The sequence below is a fragment of the Pelodiscus sinensis genome, chromosome 29 (assembly GCF_052426305.1).
Source record: "Pelodiscus sinensis isolate ZL-2025 chromosome 29, ASM5242630v1, whole genome shotgun sequence".
Taxonomy (NCBI): Eukaryota; Metazoa; Chordata; order Testudines; family Trionychidae; genus Pelodiscus; species Pelodiscus sinensis.
Window position 1 is genome coordinate 5,763,202 of NC_143080.1, and position 18,968 is coordinate 5,782,169.

At 45.7% G+C, this 18,968-nt stretch overlaps 1 long non-coding RNA gene across 2 annotated transcripts in view; it reads left to right on the top strand.

The window, feature by feature from the left end:
- LOC112544311 (uncharacterized) overlaps positions 1-18,968 on the top strand; it is a 157,775-nt gene that overhangs the window by 21,921 nt on the left and 116,886 nt on the right. The gene's annotated exons all lie outside the window — the stretch shown is intronic.

An 18,968-nucleotide genomic window follows, 5' to 3' on the forward strand; every position in this document is an offset into this window, starting at 1 on the left:
AAGAGATTTCATCCACTCCTCCTGCTCCAGGCCCTGATTGATCTGGGGGTGGACGGAGCATGTAAAATCTTCTTCCACCGCCAGGGTTGTGGGTGCTTAGAGAGAACCACAGTTCTCTCTGGGTGGGGGAAGGGTGCAGGCAAAGACTTCACGTGCTTCCCCCAACCCCAGGCCAGTTAGGGTCTGTGGGTAAGGGGGCATGGAAGTGTCTTGGCCACGCCTCTTCCGGGGTGGTTTGAGGCCACTTCAAAAACTAGTGAAGTGGCTCCCTGTCTAAAATTATTGCTCACCCCCTTCTTACGCATGGGACCATCCTTTCTCTCCTGAATTAGAAGAATTGATCAAACAAGATGTGCCATGTGCCCTAATTGGCCTGAGGGAGGGCTTGCGGCAGGGCATCCGTGGGCCGGATCTATCCACTTGGTATGCTGGAACCATCCCACGGAGACCCTTCTGCCCACCCCTGCTTAGGACACTCAGCTAAGAATTACAAGAATGACTAGACTTTTCTGCTGCACCGCGCACTTCCTGTTTGACCTTAGAATCATAGAATACTAGGATGGAAGGGACCTCAAGAGGTCATCGAGTCCAGTCCCCTGCCCTCATGGCAGGACCAAATACTGTCTAGACCATCTCTGATAGACATTTATCTAACCTACTCTTAAATAGCTCAAGAGATGGGGATTCCACAACCTCCCTGGGTAATTTATTCCAGTGTTTGACTACCCTGACAGTTAGGAACTTTTTCCTAATGCCCAACCTAAACCTCCCTTGCTGCAGTTCAAGCCCATTGCTTCTTGTTCTATCTTCAGAGGCCAAGATGAACAAGTTTCTCCCTCCTCCTTATGACACCCTTTTAGATACGTGAAAAGGGCTATCATATCCCCCCTCGGTCTTCTCTTTTCTAAACTAAACAGACCCAATTCTTTCAGCCTTCCTTCATAGGTCATGTTCTCTAGACCTTTAATCATTCATGTTGCTCTTCTTTGGATCCTCTTTAATTTCTCCACATCTTTCTTGAAATGCGGTGCCCTGAACTGGACATAATACTCCAACTGAGGCCTAACCAGCGCAGAGTAGAGCAGAAGAATGACTTCTTGTGTCTTGCTCACAACACACCTGTTAATGCATCTCAGAATCATGTTTGCTTTTTTTGCAACAGCATCACACTGCTGACTCATATTCAGCTTGTGGTCCAATATAACCCCTAGATCCCTTTCTGCCGTACTCCTTCCTAGACAGTCGCTTCCCATTCTGTGTGTGTGAAAATGATTGTTCCTTCCTAAGTGGAGCACTTTGCATTTGTCTTTATTAAACTTCATCCCGTTTACCTCAGACCATTTCTCCAATTTGTCCAGATCATTTTGAATTATGACCCTATCCTCCAGAGCACTCGCAATCCCTCCCAGCTTGGAATCATCTGCAAACTTAATAAGCGTACTTTCAATGCCAATATCTAAATCGTTGATGAAGATATTGAACAGAGCCGGTCCCAAAACAGACCCCTGTGGAACCCCACTAGTTATACCTCTCTGAGTACGGTTATCCAGCCAGTTGTGCACCCACCTTATAGAATCCCCATCTAAGTTGTATTTGCCTAGTTTATTGATAAAAATATCATGCGAGACCGTATCAAACGCCTTACTAAAGTCTAAGTATACCACATCCACTGCTTCTCCCTTATCCACAAGACTCGTTATCCTATCAAAGGCGCATTGCACTTAGCCTATCTTTGCTATAATAGCACTTGCCTATTTTACCTATTTTAATGTGGTGTGAGAAGTACATTAAAGATTGTGACGCACTCAAAACCTGTGATAATGGTGATCTTGTAAGGATCTGGAATAGATATGTGATATCTCATTAACTGCCGTGGCAGAATGCAGTATAGTTTCATGCTGCGCTCTACAAGGCCAGAGCCAGAAATCGATCAGTGGTCAGTATGAACATGAATTGTGCCTAAAGATGTGGCTAGCAGAATTTTCATAGAATACTAGAGCTGGAAGGAACCTTGAGAGGTCATCAAGACTAGTCCTCTGCCCTCATGGCAGGACCAAGCACCATCTAGACCAGGGCTACTCAACTTTGGAAGCCCTGGGGGCCATTATGATACTCACAGCACATGCTGAGGGCCGTAACTTCAGTGTGGTTGCATATAAATGCAAATATACATGCAAATAGCTTCTTTCACACTGACAGGCATGAATATAAAGATGAAGGCAAGACTACACCACACACAGGCCCCATTTAAGTCAGTTCTGCTGATATTAATAAAATGCAATATTTACCTGGTTTTCACCGATATGACAGCACTTTTAATGAACAGTGACAGTCCAGGAATTTAACTACTAAAACACATCTCAAAGGAAGACCATTATATTGATTACTTTTTTGTTTCGGCTCCCCTTGCGGGCCGAGTGATGGGGCCATGGGCCTGCATGTTGAGTAGCCCAGGTCTGGACCATCCCTGATAGATGTCTATCTGACTTGCTCTTAAATATCTCCAGAGATGGAGATTCCATGACCTCCCTAGGCGATTTATTCCAGTGTTTAACCACCCTGACAGTTAGGAAGTTTTTTACTAATGTCAACCCTAAACCTCCCTTTGTGCATTTTAAGCCCATTGCTTCTCGTCCTATCCTCAGCGGCCAAGGAGGAGGATTCTTTTAACAGATTTTTTTGGACCTACTTCACCAGCTCCCTTATCTGCCCTACCTTCAGCTGATGCCAGCTCCCGCCAGTACAAGGTGGTGCTATCTGCTAGGTCACTCCCTAGGCAGGGCAGAGGACTCAAACCCACATCCCCACAGACTGATGCCTTATCAATTAGACCACTGGAGAATGCTCCAGTTTTTCAAAAGCATATAAAACAGATTAAGTCCCTAACTCCCACTGAAAGTTAATGAGTGCAGGGGCTGTCTACTTGGCAGAACAAAATCCATTAGGAGTGTGTGATTTGTAAAGAGTTCTGATTTGTTGCACTCTAATGGATCAATGTAAGTCCTCTTGGTGCACTCAGAAAAGTACCTCGTTTGCATTAATGGAGCTAATGTTGTTCTAAAATAATAACAGAGAAAACAGATTAATTAAAAATCATGTGGAGAGAAAGGATCAGGTGTTATAATCTGTGAAAAATAAAGTCTTGAATTTTTCTTATACATCTTGTATAACCTGTCATCTGCTGTATAAATATTAGCACGGATGTTCGGAAGCTGAAGACTATATTTAGGAGACAAACTTCTGAAACAAACATGTTGATTTGTCCCAGAAGTCAGGTTTCAGCAAGCATCAAGAAGTAAAACCTGTTTGGAGGGGGCTGCCAGAGCCAATTGGATTAAACCTTTCTAGGGCTGCAGGGAACTCAAATATGTTTTCATGGTTCCCATGTTAATTATGGCCCTATAGTAAACGTGTTTAGAGCAGAAGCCCAAAATAAAAACAATCTGAGTATGGGAAAAGGGGTCGGTGGGACAGTGGTTCTCTTCTACCCTCTCCTTTTTCATCATCCTCATTAGTTGCATTTCACAACTTTTTATGTCTCATTTCCGCCTGATTGCACATCCATCTGGTAAGGGACAGACCACACCCCCACTGGCTGTAGGCATTGTACCAAGGACAGGAATCTATAGTCATGTAGGAACAGAAGCACCTGTAAACTTTTCATGTCCAGAATGGTTTGGTGATGACTTTTCTGCATCTCTAAAATATTGTAGGTAGAGCTGGTAGCACTTCCTGTTATTGAAGTTGCCTGATACTTATAAAACCCATTTATAATTGCTTATTATTTTGCCAAGCCTAAGTAGTTCAACTGTTTCCAAAAATGAGGTTCAGGGACATCATGGTCTATATTATGGCAATCATTTCTCTGAAAAGTTCTAGAGTTCTAACACTTCCATGGTTTGGAGCAGGGACTTGAAATTTGGCATGGAGTGGTCTTTAACTCAATGAAGTAGAGGTCCTGTGCAAAAACATAGTATGTGGTTATGTAATGAAAGATTATATCATCATACTTACACACAAAAGAGCTGAATTATGGTGCACATGAAGCCTGAGCGTAGAAATTTCCAAATTTTTGAGAGCTTCATTTTGCAAACTTAATAACATTCTTTTAATATATTTTGTGTGAAATATACAATCATAGAATTATACTAATGTAGGGCTGGAAAAATACTCTAAGGCTAGGGTTTTCAAAATCACCTAAGGGTATGTCTACACTTGCCCCCTAATTCAAACTAAGGAAGCAAATGAAGCATACCGAAGTTGCTAATGAAGCGCGGGATTTAAATATCCCGTGCTTGATTAGCATATTCGTGGCCGGTCGCCATTTTAAAATGCTGGTAGCCCGAATTAAGTTGCTGTGTGTAGACGCGGTAGTCCAGTCCAGAACCCTTCCCTCGAATTAACTGGTACTCCTCATGTAATGAACTGGTACTCCTTGTGCAATTTGCCCCCCCACGAGAATGTCTGAAGTCTGAGGTCGGAGACAGGGAGTGCCAGGAAGGGGCTCTCGAAATTGCTTTGTCCCCAGGCACCCTGAATCCTCTGGGTGGTCCTGGTCTTTATGGTGCCACAGGACACCTAGGCTATGTCTAGATTGCAAGCCTCTTTCGAAAAAGAGCGTCTGGACTACAACCAGCACTTTCGAAAAAGCAAGCCACTTTTTTAAAAGAGAGCACCCACACAGTCTGGATGCTCTCTATCGAAAAAGCAGAGTTTGCATGACATAGTGCCTGTTTTTCGAAAGAGCACTTTTGAAAAAAGGCATTCTTCCTCATAAAACAAGGTTTTCGCGGTTGAAAAAACTGCCACATTCTTTCGATTTACTTTAGAAAGAACGTCTAGATGCAGGTCAAGATTTTTCAAAAAAAGGACACTTTTTTTGAAAATCCCTGTTGTCAAGACACTCCCTTAGTAGTTTTTACAAGATAAGGTGTCTTCCTGAGTTGTTAACTGTAGCTGAAGCTTGGATATATATGGGAGACTCTGGAGAGATTATCTACTCTACAGTTCCTTAATAGTTTTTAATAAATTTATGTTCTAATCTGGAACCCTAAAATCAGCCCTCTGTTTAGCAAATAACATCAGTTGTCTTTTGTGCTGCTTCCCCCAATTCCCGCTGTCTGGAAACCCTTAAAAAGTGTGGACAGAATGAGGACAGAACCATGCTATTATGGAATCAAATACAAATGCAGATTTTTGGTTCGGTGTCAGATTTCCTTCCCCCTGAAGGTAATTTTGGCTGTATTCGTTTTAGTTTTCGCTCTGTGTGAGATTATTATGAGCTTTAGGGACCCCCATCACGCTAGTAGATTTGTGTCTGGGGGAGTAAAAGGCAGAATAAAACTTCAATTTATGGGGTAGGCTTTCTGTCATTAGGCTGTGGGATAGGTTTGACCCGAGATCATAAATATAAGCAGGGCTCGCTGAACTGCGGCGAGCCCTGCTCGCCAGCCACGCTGTCCAGCGATCTGCGCATGCGCAGATCGTTCTGTGCACGTGCAGATTGCCCGAACCTGGCTCTTCTAGGTTGCAATCTACTCGCCACAGGCATTATTTGTCGAGCCCTGAATATAAGAACAAATAGATTTACATGATTTGAAGTGCCTCTAATGCATCCTTGTGTTAGTTTAGCCAGGGCAATTCACTCCACAAGTCAAAAGATATTCCCTGCAGTCAGATTCGCTTCTCTACATCTTTGTGTAGGTTAATAGATAATAGTCTCTTGGAGTTAATTACAGAGTGCATATACTTCTCTCTAGGCACTTTTAAACAAGTCAGTTGGCATATATAAATAAAGACTTCAAAGTTCTTCTGCCTGCCCCTTTTTAAAAAAGGAGTAATCTTCTAGATTGCAGAGAAATGTTAAAATGATTAGAAGTCGTCTTCTGCAGACCTGAAATTGCCTATTCAGTGCACCAGTCATAAAGAAGCGTTGTCTCTTAGGATTTGTTTGACGGACAAATTTCAAGACGTTTACAAGCTTGTTTGGATTTCTACTCAAAATGGTAAATGCTTATCTTGAAATGTAACCAACAATTTTCATCTAGATACAGGGATAAAATGGTGATAGAAGTGTAGCCGTGTTAGTCTGGTGTAGCTGAAACAAAAAACAGGATTATGTAGCACTTTAAAGACTAACAAGATGGTTTATTAGGTGATGAGCTTTCGTGGGCCAGATCTGAGGAAGTGGGTCTGGCCCACGAAAGCTCGTCACCTAATAAACCATCTTGTTAGACTTTAAAGTGCTACATAGTCCTGTTTTTTGTTTCAGGGATAAAATGGATTCTCATATAAGAATTCTTCTATTGCCTGAGTTTGACTATATTATTATGTTTATTATTTCAATTAGTCTATTACATATTTGAGAGCGTTTGTCTGTCTGTCTGTGTGTTTGTCTGTTCAAGAACTCCTCCTAAATGTATCATAGAATCATAGAACTGGAAGGGACCTCAAGAGGTCATCGAACCCAGTCCCCTGTCCTCATGGCAGGAAGAAGCACTGTCTAAATCATCCCTGACAGGTGTCTGTCTAACCCAGGGATGGGCAATAATTTTTGATGGGGGCCACTCCAAGATTTTGGAAAGTGGCCGAGGGCCACACTCTTCCATGATATTAATGGAGGAGATGCGGGGGGCTGGGATGGAGGTTGGTAGCAGAGGGGAGCTTGTGGTAAGGGATTGGGGTGCAGGAGGGAGACTGGAGTCTGGGAGGAAGTTTGGATAGAGGCAGTTGTGACCTAGGGCAGGGGACTGGAGAGCAAGGGCTTGGGGTGTGACCTACGGTAGGTGGGGATTGTGATCTGGGGCAGGATGTTGGAGTGCCTGATCTGGGAGGGAGTATGGGTGCACGAGGGGGACAGAGGGCTTAGGTATGCTGAATGGGGGAGCAGAGGGTTGGGGCAGGGAGGGACTGGAGTGCCTGAGGCAGCCTGTGGCCTGAAGACCTACCAGCCTGCCTGCCTCACAGAGCTTAAAACATTTCCCAGACAGCCAGCCTGCCTGCTTGCCTGGCCATGTGCTTCAGTGAATAACTGAGCGGAGAAGAGGGGGCGTGGTTCTTCTTGGCTGCCTGTTATTCAAACAAGCAGCTCCCATTGGCTGGTTTCTATCCCCAGATTGTGCTGGAGGTGAGGTGGCTCCTGGATCTTCCCCCCTTCCCTCCAGTTTTGAAACAGAAATGGAGCCTGGCAGTTGCATTTTTGCATGGTGCATGGGACTGTGAGACATGCAGGGGATTCTGACTGGGACTCACCACTGCCTCCACAGGCCAGATTCAGTGGCTTGGTGGGCCAGATCCATCCCACAGGACATATTTTGCCCAGGCCTGGTCTAACTTACTCTTAGATATCTCCAGTGATGGAGATTCTACAATACCCCTAGGCAATTTATTCCAGTGCTTAACCACCCTGACAGGTAGGAAGCTTTTCTTAATGTCCAACCTAAACCTCCCTTGCTGCAATTAAGCCCCTTGCTTCTTGTCCTATCCTCATGGGTCAAGGAGAACAATTTTTCTCCCTCCTCCTTTTCTCCCTCCTCCCTCTCCCTATCTAACTTTTAGATAGTTGAAAATCGCTATCATGTCCTCTCTTAAGATAGTTCTAGACTACAACATTTTTGCGGAAAAAGCTACGCAAAATGCACTCTGTATTTTGCATAGCTTTTTCCGCTTTTTTTTTTTTTTTGGAAGAGGCTTTTCCACCATTTGGCCCCATCTAGATGGGGTCAAATGGCAGAAAAGCCTCCTCTTTCAGTGGAGCCCTTGTGCCTGCTTTCATTGGATGCAGAGGGCTAGACATAGCCTCAGTCTTCTCTTTTCTAAACTAAACAATCCCAGTTCTTTCAGTTTTCCCTCATAGGTCATGTTTTAGACTCATAGACTCATGGGGTATATCTACACTAGCCCCCTAGTTCGAACTAGGGAGGCTAATGTAGGCATTCGAAGTTGCAAATGAAGCCCGGGATTTAAATATCCCGGGCTTCATTTGCATCTTCCTGGACGCCGCCATTTTTAAAAGTCCCTTAGCCCGAACTCCGTGCCCGTGGCTACACGTGGCAAGAAGTAGGTAGTTCAAATTAGGATCTCTAATTCAAACTACCAGTACACCTCATTGCATGAGGAGTAACGGTAGTTCGAATTAGAAATCATAATTTGAACTACCTACTCCGTGCTGCATGTAGCTGCGGGCACGGAGTTTGGACTAATGGACTTTTAAAAATGGCGGCGACCGGGAAGATGCAAATGAAGCCGGGGATATTTATATCCCGGGCTTCATTTGCAACTTCAAATGCCTACATTAGCCTCCCTAGTTTGAACTGGGGGGCTAATGTAGACATACCCATAGACTTTAAGGTCAGAAGGGACCATTATGATCATCTAGTCTGACCCCCTGCACAATGCAGGCCACAGAATCTCAACCACCACTCCTGGAATAATCCTCTCACCTATATCTCAGATATTGAAGTCCTCCAATGATGGTTTAAAGACCCCAAGATGCAGAGAATCCTACAGCAAGTGACCCATGCCCCATGCTACAGGGGAAGGCGAAAAACCTCCAGGGCCTCTGTTTTCTAGATCTTTAATCATTTTTGTTGCTCTTCTCTGGACCGTCTCCACATCTTTCTTGAAATGCGGTGCCCAGAACTGGACACAACACTCCAACTGAGGCCTAATCAGCGCAGAGTAGAGCAGAAGAATGTCTTGCTCACCACACGCCTGTTAAGGCATCCCAGAATCATGTTTGCTTTTTTTGCAACAGTGTCACACTATTGACTCATGTTTAATTTGTCATCCCTAAATCTCTTTCTACACTACGCCTTCCTGGACACTCGCTTCCCATTCTGTATGTGTGAAACTGATTTTTTGATTTTTAGATCATATAAGATCTCCCGGCTGATCCAAGGTGGTCTCCTGCCATACTTTCTATTTTTCCTATGTAGTGGAATAGCTTGCTTGTGGGCCTTTAATAATGTCCCTTTAAAGACTGGCCAACTCTCTTCAGTTGTTTTTCCTCTTAGTCTTGCTTCCCATGGGACCTTACCCACCAACTCTCTGAGTAAGATGTCAGAGCTAGGACCATCAAATTCGGAATGCAGCTTCTTCTTATCATAACTTAAATCAAAGTAAGCGTGTGGTTGTGCCAGGAAATTGGGATGGGCCTAGACTGGGATTGCTTCTCATAAAACAATACAGAAGAGACAGAATCACCAGGCAGGTGAAAGAGCTGGCAGGAGGCCCACCTCCTGTCTCCCATCTGGGACTGCCCCAGTCCAGAGCCTCTTACCACCTAGGCACCCTTTAGTGAAGGCAGGGAGGCTAAAACGACCCCCCATGATTCATACAGGAACATTGCAGGATGTTCCCCTTCATCAGGGAGCAAGGGGAAAGGGCAAACTTTACTGCATTTCTCACTCTGGCTGAGAAGCAGAGGGGCTGACAAATCTGAACCTGGCACATGTTCTGGCTGTGCCTGCTGGAGCTGCAGCAGCCATGGAGAGGTGCTTCTCACCTGGTCCTAAGGTGCTGCAGTGAGAGAGGGGTGGGGTAGTCTCTCCCTGGGGCCGTCTGCAAACTGAACCGCTCATCCCCAGCCCTACCCCAGAGCAATGATTTAAATGAAGCATGGACACTGTCATTTTATTTTCCAAAAGGCAAAAATTAATTAAGTTAAGGACCCTAGAAACACTGGGAAAGCTTCTAGTCTATCTAGATAGATCTTTTAGAGAGTGGCTGTCTCTCTGTGAGCCTGTCTGTCTTTGAGTCCATTTGTTCAAGAACTCCTAAACAGTAAAAGCTAGGGCCACCAAATTTAATACGCAGCTACCTCTTATCCTAACTTAAAGCAAAGTCAGGGTTTGGTTGTGCCAGGAAAATGAGAAGTGCTGGGAATGGAACTGTTTTCCATAACATGGAAAGGGAGGGAACAGAGAGGAGTGACGCAATACTCAGAGTGGCCACTGGGGGCAGTGAGCTCAGGGGAGAGCTATACTGCAGAGTGACCACTAGGGGCAGCCGCACCACCAAGAGAGTGGACAGATGGAGATGAAGCTTGCCATCTTACCTGCTACCAGACCAAGTGGCCCCCTACTCTAAATCCTTTCTTCCAACTGGATGGGACCCCCTGTTCTGAGCCCTTCCTCACTCTCCCTCTTGCACCCACACACACATCCCCAGTTCCCTGCCCTGAACCCCTTCTCCCCCAGCATCCTGCCATCCCCTGACTCCTGCACTCCCCACACACTGCCAGCCCCCTGCTTTAAGGACCCCAGCAACATTGGGTAAGTCTTCTAATGCAATACATATTTTAGTACTACATGAGCAGCTTTCTGTGCAATATTTTGTTTCTAGTGTTTCTTGTCAAAAGTCACAGACATCTTTTGTAAGTAACTAAGTTGTTTGGAAGGGGGAAGAGTTGCCTCAAAAAAGGCTTCTCTGGCATTGTGTGAAATTAGACCAGGATCCAATTTTATTCAGACCAACTCACAATTGTCTAGTCATATATTTGGAAATGCAAACAAATTCTGGAAAGGTCTGTTTGTCAGATCATAGAAAATTTCTCTCTCTTAAGCAAAAAGTAGAATTCGAGCTGTAGTTGGATAGTGGGAGTATGAGACATTAGGTGTAGGGATGTAAAATCCTGTGTAATTGGTTAACTATTTAAATGCTTAACCAGTTAACCAATTAAGGGGGTCACTGCAGCCCAGCAGACCGGGGATACTCTGGACACCCAGAGCAGCCCCCAGCCCACAGTGAGCAGAAAGCTGCTGTAGATCCTCCCGCCCCCTGTTCTTACCAATTAGCCAGTTAACCTTTCACATCCCTAATTATGAGCATTTAAGATTAGATTTTCCAAAGAGACTGCAATGAAGGATCTGAATCCACATCTCTAAATTACTGCACAGTCATCTGTACATGAAAGCATATCTCTTTTAATACAAATTTCTTATGCTGACCTGCGGAAAGGCAGTCTACAGCCATAGTTTTCCATTAACAATACATCTCCTGGACACTACTATATTTATGTTGGCAATTATGCCAAGTCAGGGGATTATTAAAAGCCTATATTAAATCCAGCTTCCTGGGATGGGGCTTGTTAAGAAATACAGGCCACTTTCATTTAGCTGTGACATCACTAGTCTATTGTTCTTTGTGAACTAAAATGGAACCCTGCATGTAAGATTTTCATGTCCATAGCTAGATTGCAAAGATGGCATGAAATTTTCTAAAAGTCATTTTCTCCCTAAAAAATACTTGGAAGAAAATTTTACATCAGCTGTGATCTTCCCTTTGTGATATAGCAGTATATTATAAGCATCGTTACTTTTGTCTCAGCCTTGAAGATTTTAAGGTATTTTAACATGCTCTTAATGCAAGCTGCAAGTCAGCTGTCAAAATCAGGTGTAAGCCATTACATTAATATAGTGACCCTGTTTGAAGTTTCACTGATTCCCTGAAAATTACTATTAAAATGTTAAGAGAAAGTTTGAATGTGTTTGTATCCATCTCTCATCTTCAGTTTCCTACAGATGGTCTGCTATACAGCCAGCATAAATGGCATAGCTTTGAGTCACTGCAGAAGTATATTTCGCAGTCTATAGCTATGTGCTTTTGCCCTCAAACCCTTCACACAAATTGCACTCTCTTGACTGTTTCCTCCAATACAATCTTTAGCAATTTTTAGTGCAATGTATAGGAGTCAATAGCCCAGGAACCAAACTGAGCATGTCTCCATCCACCAACTTGTCTTGGCCCCTTTAGTAAGGAAAAAAAATAGCCTCCCCAAATTTTGGTAAGTTTATCCTAATGTCTATTTGCTGTTAACTAGTTCTAGGGTTGCAATTTCCTTTCAGTCTTTGAGGGAGATCCTCAGGGGTGTCAATCAGACTCAGTGAAGCTATGCTAATTTATACCAACTGAGGATCTGTCCCTCTGTGTTTACCTTGATTCTCATGCTCTGGGATCAGCAAACTGTAGTGTCAGAAGGTGTATTATGCTGCATGAAGCAGCAATGCTGTCAAAGTCACAGAGCAGAAGTTGGCTGGGTAGAAGAAAATGACTGGCTGGGAAAGAGATAGGAATATAATCTGTACCAACTGCTGACAAAGTGACTCAGCCAAAGTTTGCCTGGACCTCAGCAAAACTAGACCCTTATGCCTAAAGCATCAGGTTCTTATCTTAGTTTCCTTGTTTCAGTCAGAACATTACCAATGGGATCATGTATTTTCACATTCCACAGACATGGTCTGATCTGCTTTCCTGCATGGTTTTGTTACACAAACATAGATGATTAATGCCCAGAGTTAAGAAAACCAAACACACCTGAAGACTGAAGTTGAGAAAAGGTTCTTGTCCCTTGGAGACAGTAACAACATAACACAAAGCAACCGTAACAAAAGCTGTCCTCTCTTGAGGGCTACAATATAAACAACACCTTAAACCTCATTCTTAATAGAAGTGGACTAATTTTTAAATTGGCAATGTCAGCCCCCCCCCCCCACTCCCTTTGTTTTATGTCTGTGCTCTTGTATCAGTATGTAGGTGAGTAAGCCACATGGACAGGATAACATGCATGCTAAATCAAGTGCTCACAGGCTTAGCGCTGGCAAACCCTGGCTTCAGTAAGATCTGCTGACTCCTTATGGAATTATTTGAAAAGATTCGGAGACGATCATGCCTAAATAACCAGAACTTCCTCTGCTTCTCTCCCTTGTTCTTTATGACCAGTGACATTTCCATTATCTTTTCTTTATGAGTGTCCATCTGCTCCTTCTGTTTATTCCCCCATTTGAAATCACAGCATGGAAGTGGTGAAAAATGTATCAATTTTATTAACATATTTTTGCACAAAAACCCGATGTTTTCATGCAATTTTCCCTTCCATTTCTGTACACATCAAACACGAGTCAAATTTCACCCTAGAAGAAATGGCAAGTGCATGTTTACACACTTGTTCAGGGTTAATTATTGTCAGAGATAACTTTCATCACATTTTCTAGTGAAGAATAAACGTATATTTCATGGGAAGTGACAGCTAACTCAAAGAGAAACCACAAGATGTTCTTGTTTTGAGAAACTAGTTAATTTTTTCCCTGGTTTATCTTCATGCAACGTTAGTCAGAATAATCTATTTGTGATGTCAGCAAAGCATTGTAATGCTTCAGCAGAGAATTTTGCCTTAATGTGGGGAAAAGAAGAAGCAGGAGCTGGGTTTTTTAAACACTTCAAAACTTACATGGTTCATATACTGGCCAGAATGTGAAGGTAATGGGCATGAGTCGGTTGGCATCAGAAATTAGAAGGCATGTTCTGTAGAAGGTGAAGGGTGTATATTCGTGGAAGGAAAAGCTCATGGATTGTGTCTCAAGGATATAGAATAAGGGCCAAGTAAAAACATCATAGTCTTTTGGTAGCTATTCCAAAGTTATAATGTGTGTTACTTTCATGAGGCTGTCTCTTTCAAAGCTTGAGACTATACTATCAGCTGCTTTTCCAGAAAAACTTGCCAGCTGTCTACACTGGCCACTTGAATTTCCGCAAAAGCACTGACTTCCTACTGTAAGAAATCAGTGTTTTTTGCGGAAATACTATGCTGCTCCCATTTGGGCAAAAGTCCCTTTTGCGCAAAAGGGCCAGAGTAGACAGCTGAGATTTGTTTTGTGCAAAAAAGCCCCAATTGTGAAAATGGCGATCGGGGCTTTTTTGCGCAAAAGCGCATCTAGATTGGCCACGGACGCTTTTCCGCAAAACGTGCTTTTGCGGAAAAGCGTCCGTGCCAATCTAGACGCTCTTTTCCGCAAATGCTTTTAATGGAAAACTTTTACGTTAAAAGCATTTCCGGAAAATCATGCCAGTCTAGACGTAGCCAAGAGTCAGTGTTGTAAGTGCTAGCACACTTTCTGTGCTTGCCACTAGAGGATGCTACATGAGCATTCTATGCGATTGGCTATGCTAAAGAAACAAGAAGTCCTGTGGCACTTAACTTATGTCCAAGTAAATCTGTTGTTTTTACTCACGAAAGCTTATGTCCAAATGAGTGTGTTAGTATTTAAGGTGCCACAGAGCTCTTTGTTGTTTTTGCAGATATAGACAAACACAGCAACCCCTCTTAGGCTACGTCTAGACTGCAAGCCTCTTTCGAAAGAGACTTTCTTGAAAGATACTTTTGAAAAAGCCTCTTTTGAAAAAGAGCCTCTAGACTACAACCAGTACTTTTGAAAAAGGAGCCACTTTTTCGAAAGAGAGCACCCAGGCACTCTTTCAGAAAAGCAGAGTTGGCATTACATAGCGCCTTTTTTCAAAAGGGCAATTTTGAAAAAAAGCCTTCTTCCTCATAAAATGAGGTTTTCCGCAGTCGAAAAAACTGCCGCGTTCTTTCAATTTACTTTTGAAAGAACGTGGCAGCAGTCTAGACGTGGGGACGTTTTTTTAAAAAAAGGCCACTTTTTTCAAAAAAAACCCTGTAGTCTAGACACACCCTTAGGCTGTGGCCATGTCTTCACTAAACAGAAAATAGACACAGCTGTGATCAAACTCCGAGGATGCCACCGCTGGCGGCCAGTACTCCCGCTTCTGCAAGGAGTAAGGGCCTCCTGTCGGCCTCCTGCTGTGGGGATGGTGGGAACCATGAAACAGGATACGTTGCTCCAGCTTTGTAATTAACCCACATGAAATTTTAGCAATTCCAGGACTATTCGATAGACTCTGGAAGTGGGGCCGGCAGCCAGTGCACCCCACAATCCCACTCCCAGGCAACCCTAGAGGCGGCCCGTGACTGTAGGCAGTCTCAGCCATTGCCTACGGTGCTGCCTTCAATGACACCCGGTGATGATGTCGCGGGGCACCCAGTGATGATGTCATCCCATTGATGGCCGTGCAGGCAGGGGCGCCGATTGTGCGTTCCGCCTGGAGTGCCAGCTGCCGCAGCCCGCCTCAGGCCACTCCTGGGCAGCCCTCTGCCACTTCGCACTTCTGCCTCTCGGTATGCTTTACGTGCAAGTCACTTGAGTAATACCGGTGGAGAAAAAAGCTACACAGACAGAAACCAGCAGAATCTGGCAACTCTGTGCATGAGCAACAGTCAACAAAATGTCTCAGAACCCTGACGAGCTGCTTGTGGTCTGTAGGTCTCAGTATGCCCACCACTGGTACAGTGCAAACTTCGTCTTTTCATCCCAGTCTCTGTTCTGATGGAGGGGAAGAGCTTTCCCTTAGTTTCTTTCTTTCTTGACATGCAGTAGCATAGTACACTCCAGTGTGGGTGGTTATAAGCTGGTATTTGCCTTTTTGAAAGGTTCTTCCAGATGCCCAGATGTGAGTGGAGACTGGAGCAGGAGGGGCCAGGAATAGCAGTCCTGCCCCAGCTCACCCTGCACAAGTAGAGGGAGGGAAGCCCTCTCTGCCCTGATTTTTGCATGCCCCCCTGCCCTGAACCTCTCATTCCCTGCCTTGGCTTCTGCAGTCCCTGCCCTCAGCCCCTCCCCACACACACACCTCCCACCCCCTTCCCTGAGTCCCCTGTCCTGCACCTCCCACCTCCTGCCCTGAGTCCCCTGTTCTGCGCCTCCCACCTCCTGCCCTGAGTCCCCTGCCCTGCACCTCCCACCTCTTACCCTGAGTCCTCCATCTCCCAGCCACTTGGGCTGAGCCCCAGACCTCTTGCCCAGAGTGCTGAACCTCCCATTCCCTACTCTGACCCCCCCACACACTTCCCAACCCCCTGCCCTGACTGCTGCATCCCCGTCATCCCATTATCCTGACCCCCCACAAGGACTCAGGCAACACTGTGTAAACCCTCTAGTTACAAATACTGGGCAAATCATTTTCACAAATGTGTATAAATAAGCTTTTCTGTCTGCTCTCACATGTGCAATAGCTAATACTGAATGGAAAGATCACCGCCACTGTTAACATCTCAGAAAGAAATGTCTACAGCTGCAAGAATGCGGTCTATAAAATAACAGGCTAGAATATTATCCTTTCCTGCGTACTCAGCCAATATTGACATTTCAGGGAAGAAACTGATAGCCAAAGACAATTCTCTCTGTGTTTTCTAAGGTTTCCATTTTCTTCTGAATTATCCTGCACTGGGTATGTCAGGCACAGCATACTGGACAAAATGGAGAGCTGCTTTCTTCCAGCACGAGAATTCTTTTTCCCTTAAGAGAAGGTTTCTTGGTTTCCACATTTTACAGAACTGTCCTCTTTTCTGAGAAAGGGATTCCCAGGTAGTCATCTCTTGGCAGGGTGGATTGATTTAAATCGGTGCTTTTCAAACTGGGTCATGGAGGCTACGGCTACACTGCTGGGTTTTTTGGCGGAAGAGGCTATGCAAATGATCTCATTTACATCTCTTCTTCCGATTCTTTTTTGCAGAAGAGGTTTTGCCGATAAAAAGCCCCGGGTGGGCGGGGCCATTAGTCAGAAAAAAAACCTTTTGCGCAAGATCCTTTTATCCTCAATTTTTAAGGAATAAGGGATCCTGCGCAAAAGGTTTTTTTCAGACAAATGGCCCATCTACATGGGGCTTTTTATCGGCAAAACCTCTTCCGCAAAAAGAATCAGAAGAACATATGCAAGTGAGAGTGCCATTTACATATCCTCTTCCACACAAAAAACCAGCAGTGTAGCTGTAGCCGGAGTGTCAGGCGCTGGGTGCCGTTGCTGCAGGATGATCAGGGGACCAGTGGCGGTCTTAAGGCAGCTACCTGCGTGTCCTGATTGCGCTGCACCCCAGAAACAGCCGGCAGCAGGCCCAGGTCCTAGGTTGGGGTGCAGGAATGCACAGGGCTCTGCGCACTGCCCCTGCCCCAAAGCACTAGCTCTGCACTCCCATTAGCTGGAAACCTGTTGCTGGCTGCTTCTGGGTTCAAGGAGGCACAGCTCACTGGGAGCTGTTCAGGGTAAGCCACTCCTGCTTCAGTCCTGACACCTCCCTGCCAAGCCAGATCCCTCTCCTATGCCCCAAAGCACTCATCCTCAGCCCCGCCCTGGAGCCCACACACTAGTCAAATGATGCTGGGTTGCGGATGAACAATTTTCTTCAACTGGGTCATGAGAAAAAAAGTTTGAAAACCCTTGATCTAGGCCATCCGTCATGCCGAAACAGGATCAAGTATATCTATAACATCCATAGTCAGTGGGTAGCGACAATTTTCTTCAACAGGGTAATGAGAAAAAAAGTTTGACCTACTCCCGCTGCAGCTCCGACTATGTGTACACTGCAGAGCAGCAGCAGAGGTAGGTCCCAGATCTGGCACAAGCTGGGATTGAGCCGGGCTTGCTCGGTCCCGGCTCACACCAGGTCCAGCATCCCCTGCCCAGAGCAAGACTGGACCTGCCATGAACAGAGGCTGCTTTGTGGCAGCCTCCTCTGCCCCCCTGTGTGCTGTCGCCTGTCTATATCTGAGGGAACAGGATGCATAATTTGGAATATTCCATAGTTATAGTAAAACTGGCTCCCCTTGACCTCTCCCATTCTGGTAAGCGTCACCCTCACCAACATGCTTACCAGGGTAAACAGTTAACTGGTGCCACGGCCAGGCCGGATCAGCCCCACCAAGCCCATTGCACCACACAGTGGGCGGAGGATGCCCCAGTCCGGCTGGCCGGCCCAAGCATCCTTACCCTGTGGACAGCAGCCCTGGGCAGGCTGGAGAAGACCCCTTGCCCGGGGAGTCCTAGTTAAACAGTTAGGCTACATCTAGACTGCAGGCTTCTTTCGGAAGAAGCTTTTCCGGAAGAGCTCTTCCGAAAAAACTTCTTCCGAAAGAGAGCGCCCACACTGCCCACGTGCATGGAAAAAGCGATCTGCTTTTTTGATAGAGAGCATCCACGCTGAATGGATGCTCTCTCGCATTTAAGCTGTGATTATAATGGATGGAGTGGCCACCCAGACACCTGTGCTTTTTCCTCTTCCCTCTTCTTGTGAAAGAGCTCCCTCTTCCCTGTCCACACATGCCTTTTTCTGACAGAGCTCTTTCGGAAAAAGGCTTCTTCCTCTTAGGTTTTGCCCAAAGCCAAATCCACCCAAAGCTGGCAGAAGCGGCGAGTGGTTTGCTGGTGGGCGGGGGAAGCAGCAGTGAGCGTCTAGCAGGGTAGCTGGAGGGAGCTACTGAGCGGTGGCCATGCGACAAGGTGGCAGCAGTGAGCAAGCAGCTGGTGAGTGACCAGTGGAGGGAATAAGATGCATCTTTGCCTTCCCCAACTCAGGATGGGAGGTGAACTCTGTAGATCACCGGAAAGGACGGGGCCTCAAGAGGAAGGGGCAGAGCCAGAATACTTCCCTACTTCCCCACTCACAGACCAATTAGGCCCTGGGGGTGGATGAGCACCTTTGCCCTCCCCCCAGGTTTCCTTTAGGTGCCCAGGCCCCTGGTGGTAACAGGACACTTCACACACTCCCCCCAGCCCCAGGCCAATCAGGGCTTGAGGGCGGGAGAGCATGCGAAACCTCCTCCCACCCTGCCAGGAGCACATGGTGCTTCTGAGCACCACGTTATCCTTGTGGGGTGGGGGCAGGGTGGCGGAAACTTTGTGCACCTTTCCTCTGCCCCCAGGCTCTAATTGGCCTGGGGGCAGGAGAGCAGCAGGGCCTCCATGAGCCAGATCAATCCTCTTGGCAGGCCAAACCTGGCCCACAGAGGCCCTTTTGCCCTGCTGTAGATGCACCTCAGAACTCTGGGTCTGCCTTAACCAAAGCAACAACTGGGAATGGGGTGCAGAGAAGGGTTTGGCACGTAAAGGGGCCATCCAGATTGCTGGACTTAAGAACTTGACAGGAAAAGGACATTGCCCAACCGACTTGGCATGGTACTTTTAATCATCGTTCATGTTTATGAACTCTGCCTGTGGTACTTTCCCAAATTTATGCCAAGTTACCCCCTCCCTTTGATTAAAAGTTTCTTTTCTACACTCCAACTTTGTGCTTGTACATGGGGAAGCGTTGCCTCCCAGAGGAGCCCGGGGTGCTGTGT